Below are 14,760 nucleotides of genomic sequence, written 5' to 3'. Positions count from 1 at the left end.
TAACACATTCTCCGAGATTGTGGTTATGCTTTTTGAGGGATAACCACAAGGGAGTGTTTCTAGGTTGTGAAGATATAACCTTAATTTTTTGCTTCTGTTTTGATAGGCAGAGAGGAATACCCCAAATACCTACCATAGCCAGGGCTGGGCCAGGCCAAACCTGGGAGACAAGAATACTGTCTGGGTCTCCCATAAGGCTTGCACAGACCCAACTACTTGAGCCATCACCTACTGCCTACCAGGATGCATATTACCAGGGATCTGGAATTGGGAGTGGATCCAAGACTTGAATCCAGATACTCTGATATGGAATGTGCCTGTCTTAACTGCTAGACCAAATGCCAGTCCCATAACCCTCATTTTATAATCCTCATAGGAGCTTCCAGTTTTCTAAAGAAGTAACATAATTTGGAGCTCCAAATTTTAAGATAGAGGTGCTACTCTATCCGTTTAATGTGACTAGGGAGAGAAAAATGCATTCAATTATGTGAGTAACAACATAGGATTTGAACTGAAAGAAGGATTAGAATCATTGCTATTAAAAGCTATGGAAGCCATTTTATTGGTTTTACCACCACCTAATTCCAGCTACAAGCAGCAGCAAAGAAAATTTGGTGGATCTTCACTTTCATTTCAAACAGAGGCACTAAAAATAAACTCTAAAGTCACTGTCTATTCACAGTCAGGCTGCTAACAGACTTCAGCGTATGGATTTCTACCATATTTCCTCATTCTCTGCCTTGCTGAAGGTCATGAGAAAAGGATATTTTGTCACATGGAGAGGATAAATGGAGGTCATCTTGTCAAGAAAATGAAGATACCAGGGCCAGCGCCATGGCATAGCAGGTGGGGCTGCCACCTGCAGTGCCGAGTCCCGGGTGGCCGCCAGTTAGAGTCCCGGCTGCTCCACTTCCTATCCAGCTCTCTGCTGTTTCCTGGGAAAGCAGTGGAAGATGGCCCAGGTCCTTGAGCTCCTGCACCCATGTGGGAGACCCAGGGGAGGCTCCTGGCTCCTGGCTTCGGATCAGTGCAGCTCTGGCTGTTTCGACCAGCTGGGGAGTGGGCCAGCGGATAGAGGACCTCTCTCTCTCTCTGCCTCTCCTTCTCTTTTTGTGTGGCTCTGACTTTTGAATAAATAAATAAATCTTTAAAAAAAAAGAAAGAAAAAAAATGAAGATACTATGAGGATGCACAGTCACAATTTTTAACTGTTGTAACTAACTAAAGTAAATATTGTGCCTTCTTTCTCCATATTGAGTAATTGATATGAGGTATAATTAAATGTTCTTCTCCACTCTTTAGTGACAGTTTTATTAATCTGTATGTCCAGGCAACTGAAAAATTGCGACCTGCAAGCTGCAACTCTGATAGTCCAGGAGCTGACAACCCTGTTCCAAAAGGAACTACATAGTCAGTAATTTTTATTTATTAATTTTTGTTAAGGTTTATTTATTTATTTGGAAGGCAGAGTTAGAGAAAGACACACACACACACACACACAGAGAGAGAGAGAGAGAGAGACAGAGAGAGAGCGAGAGAGACAGAGAGAGGGAGGGAGGGAGACAGAGAGAGAGAACTATTGCTAGTTCATTCCCCAAATGGCTGTAACGGGACTGGGCCAGGACGAAGCCAGGAGCCTGGAACTCCATTTGGGGCTCCCAGGTAGGTGGCAGGGGCCCAAGTATTTGGGCCATCTTCCACTGCCTTTCCAGGTGCATTAGCAAGGAACTAAATTGCAAGTGGAACAGCTGAGACTCAAACCAGCACTCATATGGGATGCCAACATTGTAGCAATTTAACACTGGTCCTAATATTTTTTATTTTGATAGTTACACATTTTTATGTCAACTACTTAATTCTGCTCCTGTGGGATGAAAGCAGCAATAAGCAATTTGTAAACAAATGAGCATGGCTATGTCCCATAAAGTTATTTTATGGATAACAAAAATTGATTTTCATGAATCACAAAATATTCTTCCAATTTTTCCCCAACATTTAAAAAGTGTAAAATCCATTCTTAGCTTGCAGAGTGTACACAAGTAGGTGGTGGGATGGACAGGGCTGTTGGTCTGTACTTCTCAGACTCCTGTGTTGCTCCACCATCAAGTTTATCTCTATGTTGAAAGTTTCAGAGTAAATTGTGCCTTCTCCCCATTTTAAATTCTATTCTAGTTTTTTAGGAGGGGCAAGGATTTGCAATTTAACTGTAAAATTCTTCTTCAGAATAAAATTTAAATATTTAAAACCTAAAAAACCACTAGCACTAAACCCCAATTAACATTGCTATGTAAAACTGGGTATTAATAAATTATCTCAAATAATGGACATCCACATCTTTAAGTTTTCGAAAGCTGACTACTTGCAGTCTTATTCTGGAGCCTAAAAACACAGGGATATGAAAATTTTTATATACCACTGAGGTATCATTTTTCAAGTATTCTCTTGAGTATGTTTCTTTACCAGTAATAGGGCCTTGATCTTGGAATTTCTAGGGATTTTTCAAAACCTTTAATCATCTCCTTTAAAGATAGTAGACAACTGACAGTCAAACCACTATGGCTTCAGTACAGTGAGTATTTCCCATTAGTGGGTGAAGTGAAATTGTCAGCTTGTTTCAGAGTGGTACCAGATGCTAGCAAGTTCCAGTCCCTGGAGATGAAACTTGACATATCACAGCAGTTGCTCCTTAACCTCCCTGTCCTAATAGTACTTTACTTACACTAGAGCCCTGTGAATGCAGAGAAATCTCAGATTTCAAAAGCTTGCCTTTACATTTTTAAAATATGAATTTGGCCCTGCAAGTGTCCCTAAACTTTAGTAATAATAATGAGTTTTTCCAGGGTGCTTGAAATCAGTATGTTTTAAGGAAAAATATGTTGTTTATTGCTTTGTATGCTGCAGTCACTTTCAAGTGCAACATATTTATTTCATCCTATAAATATTTTTTCTCCTTTGGCAGATTCCCAGAAATTCCTTACACAACTTCCCATTCTTCATGTTTTTAATTTTTGAACCTGGCTTACAACTACCCACAGGTACCATAAAAAAGGATAGTTAGCAGACAAACAAGGCAAAAGATAGATATTTGTTGTACTAAAGAACTTGGGTTCCTTTTAAAAGTTTTTCTTTTAACCTAATCTTGAGACATTTATATGTCTTTCAACAATGCTGGAAAACATGACAACAAAAATCAGTATCCATTTTCCAGTAACAGAGCATGCAATTATTTGTGCATGCAAACTTATCTGAACCTGACAAGTTTATTTGCTAGCTATGTTGAAAATAACTTTTGGGGCCAGCACTGTGGTATAGTGGGTATGCGGTATAAGCTGCAGTGCCAGCATCCCATATGAACGCTGGTTCAAGTCCTGGATGCTCCACTTCCGATCCAGCTCTCTGCTATGGCCTTGGAAAGCAGTAGAAGATGGCCCAGGTCCTTGGGCCCCTGCACATATGTGGGAGACCTGGAGGAAGCTCCTGACTCCTGGCTTCAGATCAGCACAGCTCCGTCCGTTGTGGCCAGTTGGAGAGTGAACCAGCAGATGGAAGACCTCTCTCTGCCTCTCCTTCTCTCTGTGTGTAACTCTGACTTTCAAATAAATAAATAAATAAATCTTAAAAAAAAATTCTAAAAAAGTATAGTTGAAGTTTTCTAGGAAAACTGGATCTCCAAACACAAAAGAAAGAAGTTAATCCCTTACCTAACACCATGTACAAAAGTTAACTCAAAATGGATCAAAGTCCTAAATAGAAGACTTAAAATTATAAATCTATTAGAAGAAAACAAAGAGAAAAATTTTCTTGGTGTTGGATTTGGCAGTAATTTCTTGAATTTGATACCATCAAAACTAAAACTGTCTGCACATCAGAAGATACTATCAAAAGAATAAAAAGATATTCTGCCCAATGGGAGAAAATACTAACAAACTGTGTATCAGATAAGAAATTAGTATCCCAAATACATAAAAAATTACTAAAAATCAGTAATAAAAAATTAAACAAACCAATGGAAAGAATTTGCAAAAGACTTGAAAAGACATTTCTTAGCCGGTGCAGTGGCTCACTTGGCTAATCCTCCACCTGCAGCGCCGGCACCCTGGGTTCTAGTCCCGGTCGGGGCGCCGGATTCTGTCCCTGTTGCTCCTCTTCCAGTCCAGCTCTCTGCTGTGGCCCAGGAGGGCAGTGGAGGATGGCCCAAGTGCTTGAGCCCCTGTACCTGCATGGGAGACCAGGAGAAGCACCTGGCTCCTGGCTTCAGATTGGCACAGCACCAGCCGTAGCGGCCATTAGGGGAGTGAACCAACAGAAGGAAGACCTTTCTCTCTGTCTCTCTCTCTCACTGTCTATAACTCTCTCTCTGTCTCTCTCTTTCATTGTCTAACTCTGCCTGTCAAAAAAAATTTAAAAAAAAAGAAAAGAAAGGACATTTCTCGGGGCCAGCGCTGTGGCACAGCAGGTTAACGCCCTGGCCTGAAGCACCGGCATCCCATATGGACACCGGATCTAGTCCTGGCTGCTCCTCTTCCGATCCAGCTCTCTGCTATGGGGGATAGCAGTAGAAGATGGCCCAAGTCCTTGAATCCCTGCACCCTCATGGGAGACCCGGAAGAAACTCCTGGCTCCTGGCTTCAGATCGGCGCAGCTCCAGCCATTGTGGCCAGTTGGGGAGTGAACCAGCGGATGGAAGACTCTCTCTGTCTCTACCTCTCTCTGTAACTCTTTCAAATAAAATAAAATAAATCTTAAAAAAAAGACATTTCTCTAAAGAAAATATTTAAATGGCCAATATGCACTGAAAAGATGCTTACCATAATTAATCATTAGGGAAATGCAGATCAAAACCACAATGAGATACCACCCCACATCCATAGGATGACTACTATCAAAAGCAACACAAAATAGCCTAGAGGTTAAGACACCCACATCCCATATCTAAGTACTTGGGTTCAATTCCTGGTCCTGGCTCCTGATTCTGGCTTCCTGCCAACGTATATCTTTGGAGACAGCACTGATGACTCAAGGTATTGGGTTCTTGCCACCTACATGGGAGGCCTTGCTGGAGGTCCCAGCTCCCAGCTTCAGCTCCTGCACAGCCCAAGCCATTGTGGGCAGCAGGATAATGGGCCAGAAGACAGGAGCTCTTCTTTGTCTGTCTGTGTTTCTCTTTCTCTGTATCTTAAGTAAATAAAATTTAAAAATCAGGAAATAATAAATGCATCAAGGATGTGGAGAAATTGGAATTCTTGTGCAGTTGCTAGAATGTAAAATGGTACAGCTGCTGTGGAAAACAGTATGATGATTCTTCAACAAATCAAAAATAGAATTGTCACATGGTCTAGCAATTTCACTTCTGAGAATATAACCAAAAAACCTAAAAGAATTTGAAGAGATATTTATACAATCATGTTCATAGGAGCACTATTCACAACAGCTAAAATGTTAGCAACCCAAGTGTCTACTGATGGACAAATGGATAAAAAAGGTGTGACATATACATATAATAGGTTATTATACAGGCTTGAAAAGATGGAAATTCTGGTATTTGCTACAACATGGGTGAAACTGGAGGCCATTATACTAAGTGAAATAAGCTAAAGACTCAAATTTGTCACAAAAGAACAAATTTATATGATTCCACCTATATGAGATATTTAGAGTAGTCAAATTCATAATAACAGAAAATATAATGGTGATTTCCTCAGACTGAGGGAAAGGAAGATAGAGGAGTTATTGTTTAATGGGTACAGTGTTTCAGTTTTACAAGATGAAGAGTTCTGGAAGGAGTTGATGGGTGCCCAAAATAGGAATGTAGCTATCACTGAAGCATGCAATTAAAAATAGTTATTATGGGACATTTTTATAATATGTGTATCTTTCTCTGATAAAAAAAAAATAATGTTGGACATTGCGGCACAGTGGGTTAAGCCATCACTTGGGATATCCACATCCTATACCAAGGCGCCTGGTTCCAGTCCAACTACTGCATTTCTGATCCAGCTTCCTGCTAATGCATCCTAGGAGGCAGCAAATGATGCCTCAGGTGCTTGGGCCCCTGCCACTCACATGGGATCAAGTTCCTAGCTCCTGGCTTCAGTCTGACCCAGCCCTGTCTGTTGTGGGCGTTTGCAGAGTGACCCTGTTAATGGAAGATCTCTCTCTCTCTCTCTTTCTCTCTCTCTCTTTCCTCTCTCTCTCTCTCTCTCTGGCTCTGTCTCTCTCCCTCTTTCTCTCTCCCTCAATCTCTACTTTTTTGTAGATAAAAATAGAAAACATTTTTTAAAAATAGAAAAAATATAGCTGAGGTCTAAAATAAATCAAGACCATTGTCATCAAAGGACCCTATATTTAAATTCCAGCTATGCCACTTCCTTGCTTGTTGTCATCAGCAATTTACTTGGTCTTTTCTTACACTCATTTTCCTGATCTATTAAACAGGTCCAAAAAATTAAAGAATTAACAAGACAACATGCATAAAGATCTCACTACAGCCTGCAACACAGTGCCTATGACAATGCCTCTCATTGTACCAAGAATTCAAATACACCTCAAGTGAGATGGAGAGGGAACTGTGGAGATCTTCCCTTACAGCACCACCATCGAACTTTCCTAACTCTTGTTCAGGACCCCTGAGTGAAAGATAAGTCCTCCAGTATGATCCCTAGAATTTACGTCCCTCAATGCCAGTACTGTGTTCTTTTAAATGTAAGTGTCCATTTCCCTCAATATTCTAATGTAAGACTAGGTTTAGATATTAGTTACCTGCTTCAAGTCCAGCTGGACCCTGAGGAAGGGGTTGGAGGCAGAACAGCTTATCTCAGTTCACTCTCAACTATTTGCCAGATTCTTAAAAACTAACAGGCCTGTTAGAGGCGCAGTAGGCCACAAAGAAAGTAATGTTGGAGCCAGTGTTGTAGCATAGTGGGTATAGCTGCTGCCTGCAACGCCAGTATCCCATATGAGTGCTGGTTTGTGTCCGGGCTGCTCCACTTCTGATCCAGCTCCCTGCTAATGGCCTGGAAAAAGCAGCGGAAGCTGGCCAAAGTGCTTGGGTAACTGCCACCCATGTGGGAGACCTGGATGAAGCTTGTGGCTCCTGGCTTTGGCCTGGCTCAGACCTTGCCGTTTGCAGCCATCTGGGAAGTGAACCAGTGGGATGGATGATCTCTCTCTCTCTCCCTCTCTCTCCCTCTCTCCCTCTCTTTCTCCCTCTCTGTCTGCAGCTCTGACTTTCAAATAAATAGAGAAATCTAAAAAAAAAAAAAAAAAAAAAAAAAAAGCTACAACACAGAAAGGACAAATTTATTCCTTTGATCCACTCATTAGAATCTCTCATCTGGTTATTATTACTTCAACTGCTTTCTCTAGAAAAGGCAATGGCATTTGGTTATCACTAGAAACAACATCTTTGTGATCAAATTAGCAATGATGAGCATATGATCGCTACTATTGCTGTCTTATAAACCTTGATGTCATACATCAACAAACTGGCTATTTCCTGCCCTTTCACCATCTCTCAAATAAACAGAAAATAGAAACAGCCTGTGGGCAGTGTAAGATCTCACAGAGGAAAAGACTCGAAAAAACTGAAGTTCTTCTGAAACAGACTAATTCAGATAACTTCATGTCCTTTCTTACTCACTGGCTTGCTTGATATTGCTCTCTCACTAAGCAGTTATCTATCAACTAGCTCACCCAGTTTGTCGCCTCTTCCTCTTACAGAGTAGTTTGCTTCTTACAATCTCCCCAAAGTGACCACAACAAAACTCAAGCCTATTTTTTTTCTTTCCCACCATTTGGTTTCCTTACCTGCTTCAAGAGCTTAGAGCTTTATAGTGCTCACTTTGAGAACAGCACGCGAGAACTTTCATGATGCAGCCCCTGTTTATTCTCTAGCTTGACTCCTACTAATCTTTCTCTCCTATATGTGCTGATGTAATGCCAAACAAATCATAGCTTCCTGGACACATCTGTCTGTTCCATTTCTGCCACAATGCCTAAGAGAGTGTCTTTTCCTTCCCCTATTTCCCTGTTGAACTATTGATTTTTTAAAACTCTCCTTGGACTTCAATTTCCATAGAAAAAATTCTCTAAGAGTTCAGCACTCCCTCTTTTGTGCAGTTATTCCATTTTATTCATACATCCAACAAATTCAACATCTCATAAATATTTCCTGACTAGTTAATATGTATCAAGTATTGCTCTAGGGAGTTTCATTATCATCCTTGTCATTGTGGTTAATACTAACAAAGAGTTCACAACGTGCCAGGCACTCTTCCAATCTAAACAGTAGACATTATTAATTAATTGACCTAAGCAACAACTCTATGAGGTAGCTACTTTTCGAATTACCACTGTTGAAATGAGGCAAGTGAATCCCAGAGATGTTAGGTAACTTGCCCACAGTCAACCAATTTTAAAAAGCATACAGGGGATGGCCCTCTTCCCTACCCTAATAGCAATCATATTTCCAGTGAGAAAGACTGACATTAACAAGTAGATCATCTTACAAATAAAAGCAAAGTGTAGATTGCTATGGAAGTGTGCATCCTAGGAGTCAGCCTATCCAGATGATGAGGCTGCCCAACAGAGATGTTCAGTGCAGACTTCGGAAGGAGGAACAAACATGAAATCCACTTCAAAGCCCAGATAGACATCAAGTGACTAGAGAGAGGAGAATGCCTTTTATCCATCTCCATATTACTGGTACCTATTGTATTTCTAGGTGCAGCAAGTGTGAGAGGCATCTACTGAATGAATATATAAATTAAAAGTGGTAGATATCTATGAACTCTGTCAGAAGCTTCAAGCATCATTTGTTATGTGTAACAATACTGCCAGACGGTTATCTTTCCTTTTCTCATCACTAATTGATAAATCAAGCATTGAAATTTTGTGAATTTCAAATTTCCTTGGTATTCCACTGCAGTTTCAAAATTGACTCCCAGCATCTAGGATTTTATGATTAAAATTTATTTCAAAATTAAGAAATTATTTAAGAATCAAAGTGATCTTTTAAAAAAAGATTTATTTACTTATTTGAAAGGCAAAGTTACAGAGAGAGGGGAGTGAGGTAGAGAGAAAAAGGAAGATCTTCCATATGCTGGTTCACTCCACAAATGGCCATAATTGTGGTAGGGTGAGGTGTTGGGCCAGGCCTAAGATAGGAGCCAGCAGCTTCTGCCAGGCCTCCCATGAGGGTGGCAGGGACCCAAGGACTTGTGCCATCTTCTTCTGCCTTCCCAGGTGCATTAGCAGGGAGCTGGATTGGAAGTGGAGCAGCTGGGACTCAAACCAGCACCCTTATGGGATTTCTGCACTGCAGGCAGCATTTTAATCTGCTGAGCCACAGTACCAGCCCCAGAACCAAAGTTTTCTGTCCTATGTGTATGATGAATGGCTAATGCTTCATATTATAATCTGGGGATTTTTTTTCAGTTACCTATTGCCTGAATGGAAATTTTATGTTCATATTCAAAAGCTATATGTTTGCTGAATTTTTACCCTGGGTGGCCCATCTTTGGGAAGTTTCTAAGAAATGCTTCAGCTATTCATTATAGCTCAATAGTAGAGGTAAGGGTCCGTGTTTAGTCTAGAAAGAGTGCTACCACCTGCTGGTTCCCTCCCCAAGTGCCCATAATAGCCAGGACTGTGCTGGGCTAAATTCTGGAGCCAGGAATGCAATCCAGGGATCCCATGTGGGTATCAGGAACTCAATTACTTGAGCCATCATCTGCTGCCTCCTAGAGTCTGCATTGGCTGGAAGCTGGAGTTAAGAGCTGGAGCTGGGAATTGAACCCACACATTCTGATGTGGGGCACAGGGATCTTAACCACTTGGCTAAATGCCTACCCTTGAACTTAGCTTTTAATCCATTTTCTATGAATTCTTGAAGTACTCTCCTATAGCAGAGAAAAAACAATGACTATGTAAAATAATAGTTTTGAATCCATCTTCCAAGGTAAGAGATAGGGAATGAAAAAGAAATTGAGTAAGAAAAGGAAAAGTGAAAGAAAAGAGAAATAACAAGTAAAAAAAACACCTATGCTCTTTTAATCTTAGATTATTCTAAATGTTGTATTGGGAAAGGAAAAAAGGAAATGAGAGAGGACATAGGGATCCTTGAAACAGTATAAGGACAGAGGTCAGTAGGCTCTGTCCACTGGAGGGGGGATCTGGAAGACTTTAGTGGCAAATGACCAGGAGTTGCTTAGAGGAAAACTGACTCCTTAGGCCTAGGAAGGTGCCCATCCCTGTTTTTCCAGAATTAGGGACCAGGGCTGGAGAATGGGTATTTCATCAGTAACAAGTGCTGCATAAGACACCTCCCTGGACCTTTTCATGATCCTGGAAAATGCTGGAGGCAGTTGCAGAGAGTGAATTTCCTTACATCTCAATAGAATGGTAGCTCAGAGTTGAATTAAATTTGATTCAGATGAATTGATAAACTGTAATTTTTGAACAACTGAGTTGGAAATTGAACTTGCCTGGTTGGTTCGCACAACAGTAGATGAGTAGAGACTTTTAATTCTAGTTTTAATGCCATGTCCATTAAAGAGGAGAGAAAATTAGGGGAATGATTAGCTGTTCTCTACCTGGGTGGGCCCCTGGTATAGACAGAACCAAATCCTCATAAGGCTTTAACCTGCTGCGCCACAGCGCCGGCCCCTTCAACATCCTTAAATAACAATTATTAATTCAGCAGTGAATCACCTCCAATCTTAGTGAAGATATAACTGCAGTCAACCACTTAAAACCTAAATTCAGGGCAGGCATTTTGGCATAGCAGGTTAAGCTGCCACTCGGACTGCCTGCATCCTACATTGGAGGGCTGGTTTGAGTCCTGGCTCCTCTGCTTTCTGTCTAGCTTCCTGATAATGTGCCTGAGAAGCATGGGAAATGACCCATATGCTTGGGTTCCTGCCACCATGTAGGAGACCTGGACTGAGTTCCAGGCTCCTGGCTTTACTCTGGCCCAGCTCTGACTGTTTTGGGCATTTGGGGAGAGAACCAGAATATGGGAAATCTCTGTCTCCTTCTCTGTCACTCTTTCAGATACGTAAATAAATTTTAAAAAAAAATTAAATTCTCATTCTTCATTAATTCTATAGCCATTTGTTAAGTCCCTATTGTGTGCACAGCAATGTGCCCAAGGTACTGTGATAGGATCATGGGGAAAGAGAGAACATATCTGCTATAAATTAAATGAGCTAACAGTGTCAGGCCTATTTAGCTAAGGACTTTATAAGCTTTATGTCACCTTATCTACGTTAATCCCTATTAAAAAAAAAAAAGCAAACATTTTGTCCATTTTACATTTGTGAAATATAGAGAACATCAAAGATATTCAGTGACTTGTCCAGGTTACATCGTTAGTATAAAGCTTAAAAACAATTCAAGACACAAGATGCAGTCATTCAAAGAAGTATTAACTGTGCACTTAATATGAAGTATACCAAAAAGAAGTTAAAGACTATAAAAATTATATGATTAAAAGGTGGAAATAACTTTTTTAAAAAAGATTTATTTATTTGTTTTGAAAGGTTACAAAGAGAGAAAGAGAGAGCGAGCGACATCATCCATTAACTGGTTCACTCCCCAGATGATGGCAATGGCCAGCACTGGGCTAGGCTTAAGCCAGGAGCCTCCCATGTGGGTGAAAAGGGTCCAAACACTTGGGCCATCCTCTGCTGCTTTTTGCAGGTCACTAGCAGGGAGATGGATCAGGAGTAGAGCAGCTAGGACATGAAGTGGCACCCATAAGGAATGCTGGCATCAAAGGTGGCATAACACCATCCCTGGAAATAACTTTGGCAAGGTTTCTAACAACAGGCCTTATAGATTGATGTGACCTATTTCTAAATCAATGGTTCTCACCCTTGGTTACACATTAAAATCAGATGGAAGACCTTTAAAAGATTCTGATGCTTGGGTTCCAAACCCTAAAATTCTGATGTAATTGATCTGGAGTGGCATCCTGGGATTACAAGTTTAACAACTTCTCAGGTGATTCTAATGTGCAGGAGTGATTGAGAACCTGTGCTTTCAAACAGGGCTTTTGAGATTTTAATGTGTGCATGAATCAACTGGGAATCCCACTGTACTGTAGAATTGGAGTCAGTAGATCTGGGGTGGTTTTGTATTTCTTCCTTATGCCTGTGTATTGAAATGCAGGCATGCATGAAGTGCTAGAAAGAGCCATAGAATCCAAAGGAGGGGATATTCCTTACCAACTGACAAGAAAGTATTTTAGGTAATATAACTGGTATACCCCTGCCTGAGACTAGGTTATGGAGTCAGGAAAATATGACCTTTTCATAACAAAACAGATTTTTGGGGGCAGGCATTTGACCTAATGTAAATTAAAATGCTGGTTGGGATTCCCACATCCCATATCAGAATACCTACGTTAGATTTCTGGCTCCCTCTCTGCCAAAGATCTCATCTCACATTTTACTAAGAACATTGATGTGATCAGGCAAACTACCTTGTCTTCCGACCCATACACAAACCACTTGCCTCTTAATTTATTTTTTGTCTTTCTCACTTCTTAAAAGGATGGGAATCGGGGTTCTTTTTTAAAGGCCCATCCACCTCCTCATGCTTTGGATCCGTTCTTTCAACTCTTCAATAATTTCATCCCTGGAAGTATTCCCTTTGTCTCCAATATCAATAATTTCTCAGGCACATCATTCCCATACTCATATAAGCATTTATCTGCCAAAACAACAACACGAACCACAAAAAACTTCCCTTGCTCTACCTACGCCCTCTAGCCACCATCCTGTTTCTTTGTCCCTCACCCCACCCCAAAGAAAAAAAATCAACCAAACAAAGAAACCTCATGAGTTGTCTCCACTTCATATCTGTGTTCTTAACTGAGTTCTTCAATACAATCATTCTGCCTTACTACTCTAAAATTGTTCCTGCAAAAGCTCTCATGACTGCCTCTGGTCAATTCTGTGTTCTCTCTACTCTCTGTGCAGCTTTTGCTATAGTTGTCCATGACCTTCCAACTGTAAAACCTTCTTTGCTTGACATCTATGATGTCACCTTTTAACCTCATGAGCTATTTCTTCTCAGTCTCTTGCTATCTCTTCTTCCTCCTCTGCTGAATTTGGAGATACTTGAAGTTATCATAGCCCAGTACTCTATCTATATATAATCTTTGCTTAAATAATGTAATGCAGGCCAAGACTTTAAGTTCCATCTATAAACATCTATAATTGCCAAATATATTCCAGACCAATATATTCATCTGGTAATTTGACATTATCACTTGTGTATGTAATGGGTAATGCTTTCCAAAGATGACCAGGAATGTATTTGTAGCTGAACAAGTTGGGGTTTTTTTGAAATTTTTTTATTTTTTTTAAATATTTATTTATTTGAAAGACAGTTACAGAGAGAGAGGAGAGGCAGAGAGAGAGAGAGAGAGAGAGAGGTCTTCCATCGATGGTTCAATCCTCAAATGGACACAATGGCCGGAGCTGCACTGATCCGAAGCCAGGAGCCAGGAGCTTCTTCTGGGTCTCCCACATGGGTACAGGGGCTCAAGGACTTGGGCCATCTTCTACTGCTTTCCCGGGCCATAGCAGAGCTGGACAGGAGGTGGAGTAGCCAGTACTAGAAACGGCACCCATATGGGATGCCAGCGCTTCAGGCCAGGGCGTTAACCCACTGCGCCACAGCACCGGCCCCAACAAGTTGGGTTTATTACTTGATTCAGAGAGAGCACACACTATAGGGAACCATGGTATATATCATAAAGTGTTAGGAAGGACTTGTGGGGCTGGCACTGTAGTGCAGTAGGTTAATCCTCCACCTCCACCTGTGGTGCTGGCATCTCATATGGGTGCCGGTTCTAGTCCTGGTAGCTCCACTTCCTTTTTTTTTTTTTTTTTTTTTTAAGATTTATTTATTTGCTTGAAAGTCAGAGTTACACAGAGAGATAAGGAGAGGCAGAGAGAGAGAGAGAGGTCTTCCATCCGCTGATTCACTCTCCAATTGGCCGCAACGGCTGGAGATGAGCCGATCTGAAGCCAGGAGCCAGGAACTTCTTCTGGGTCTCCCATGCGGATGCAAGGGCCTAAGTGCTTGGGAAATCTCCTACTGCTTTCCCAGGCTATAGCAGAGAGCTGGATCAGAAGTAGAGCAGCCGGGACTTGAAGCAGTACCCACATGGGATCCTGGCACTGCAGGCAGAGGCTTTACCTGCTATGCCACAGCGCTGGCCTCAGCTCCACTTCTGATCCAACTCTCTGCTGTGGCCTGGAAAAGCAGTGGAAGATGGCCCAACCGCTTGGTCCCTGCATCCTCATGGGAGACCCAGAAGAAGCCCCAGGCTCCTGGCTTCAGATCGGCTCATCTCCAGCCATTGCAGCCAATTGGAGAGTGAACCAGTGGATGGAAGACCTCTCTCTCTGTCTCTCCTCTCACTGTCTATAACTCTACCTCTCAAATAAATAAATAAATCTAAAAAAAAAAAAAAAAGGAAGGACTTGTGATAGAATTTGGGCTTGTCTTAGAGGGATCAAAGAGGATGGTCTTGGCTGTGGATTAGAAACTGTAAGGAAGCAAGGGTAATTCTATACTTGGATATTTTAATGTTTTATCTAGAAGAAAGGAAGACTAGACTAAAACTAAGATTGTCACTGATTTAAAAAAGCAGCAGTCACTCGTATTAGCTCAGAAAAGGGGATGTTTGGTCATTTTTGTGGCTTGAACAATGTTTATACTTTTTTCTGTATTCATACATGATTA

This window comes from Oryctolagus cuniculus, chromosome 7 (assembly GCF_051225735.1).
Source record: "Oryctolagus cuniculus isolate XC-2025 breed Fujian yellow rabbit chromosome 7, ASM5122573v1, whole genome shotgun sequence".
Lineage (NCBI taxonomy): Eukaryota > Metazoa > Chordata > Mammalia > Lagomorpha > Leporidae > Oryctolagus > Oryctolagus cuniculus.
This window is presented reverse-complemented; position numbering follows the sequence as displayed.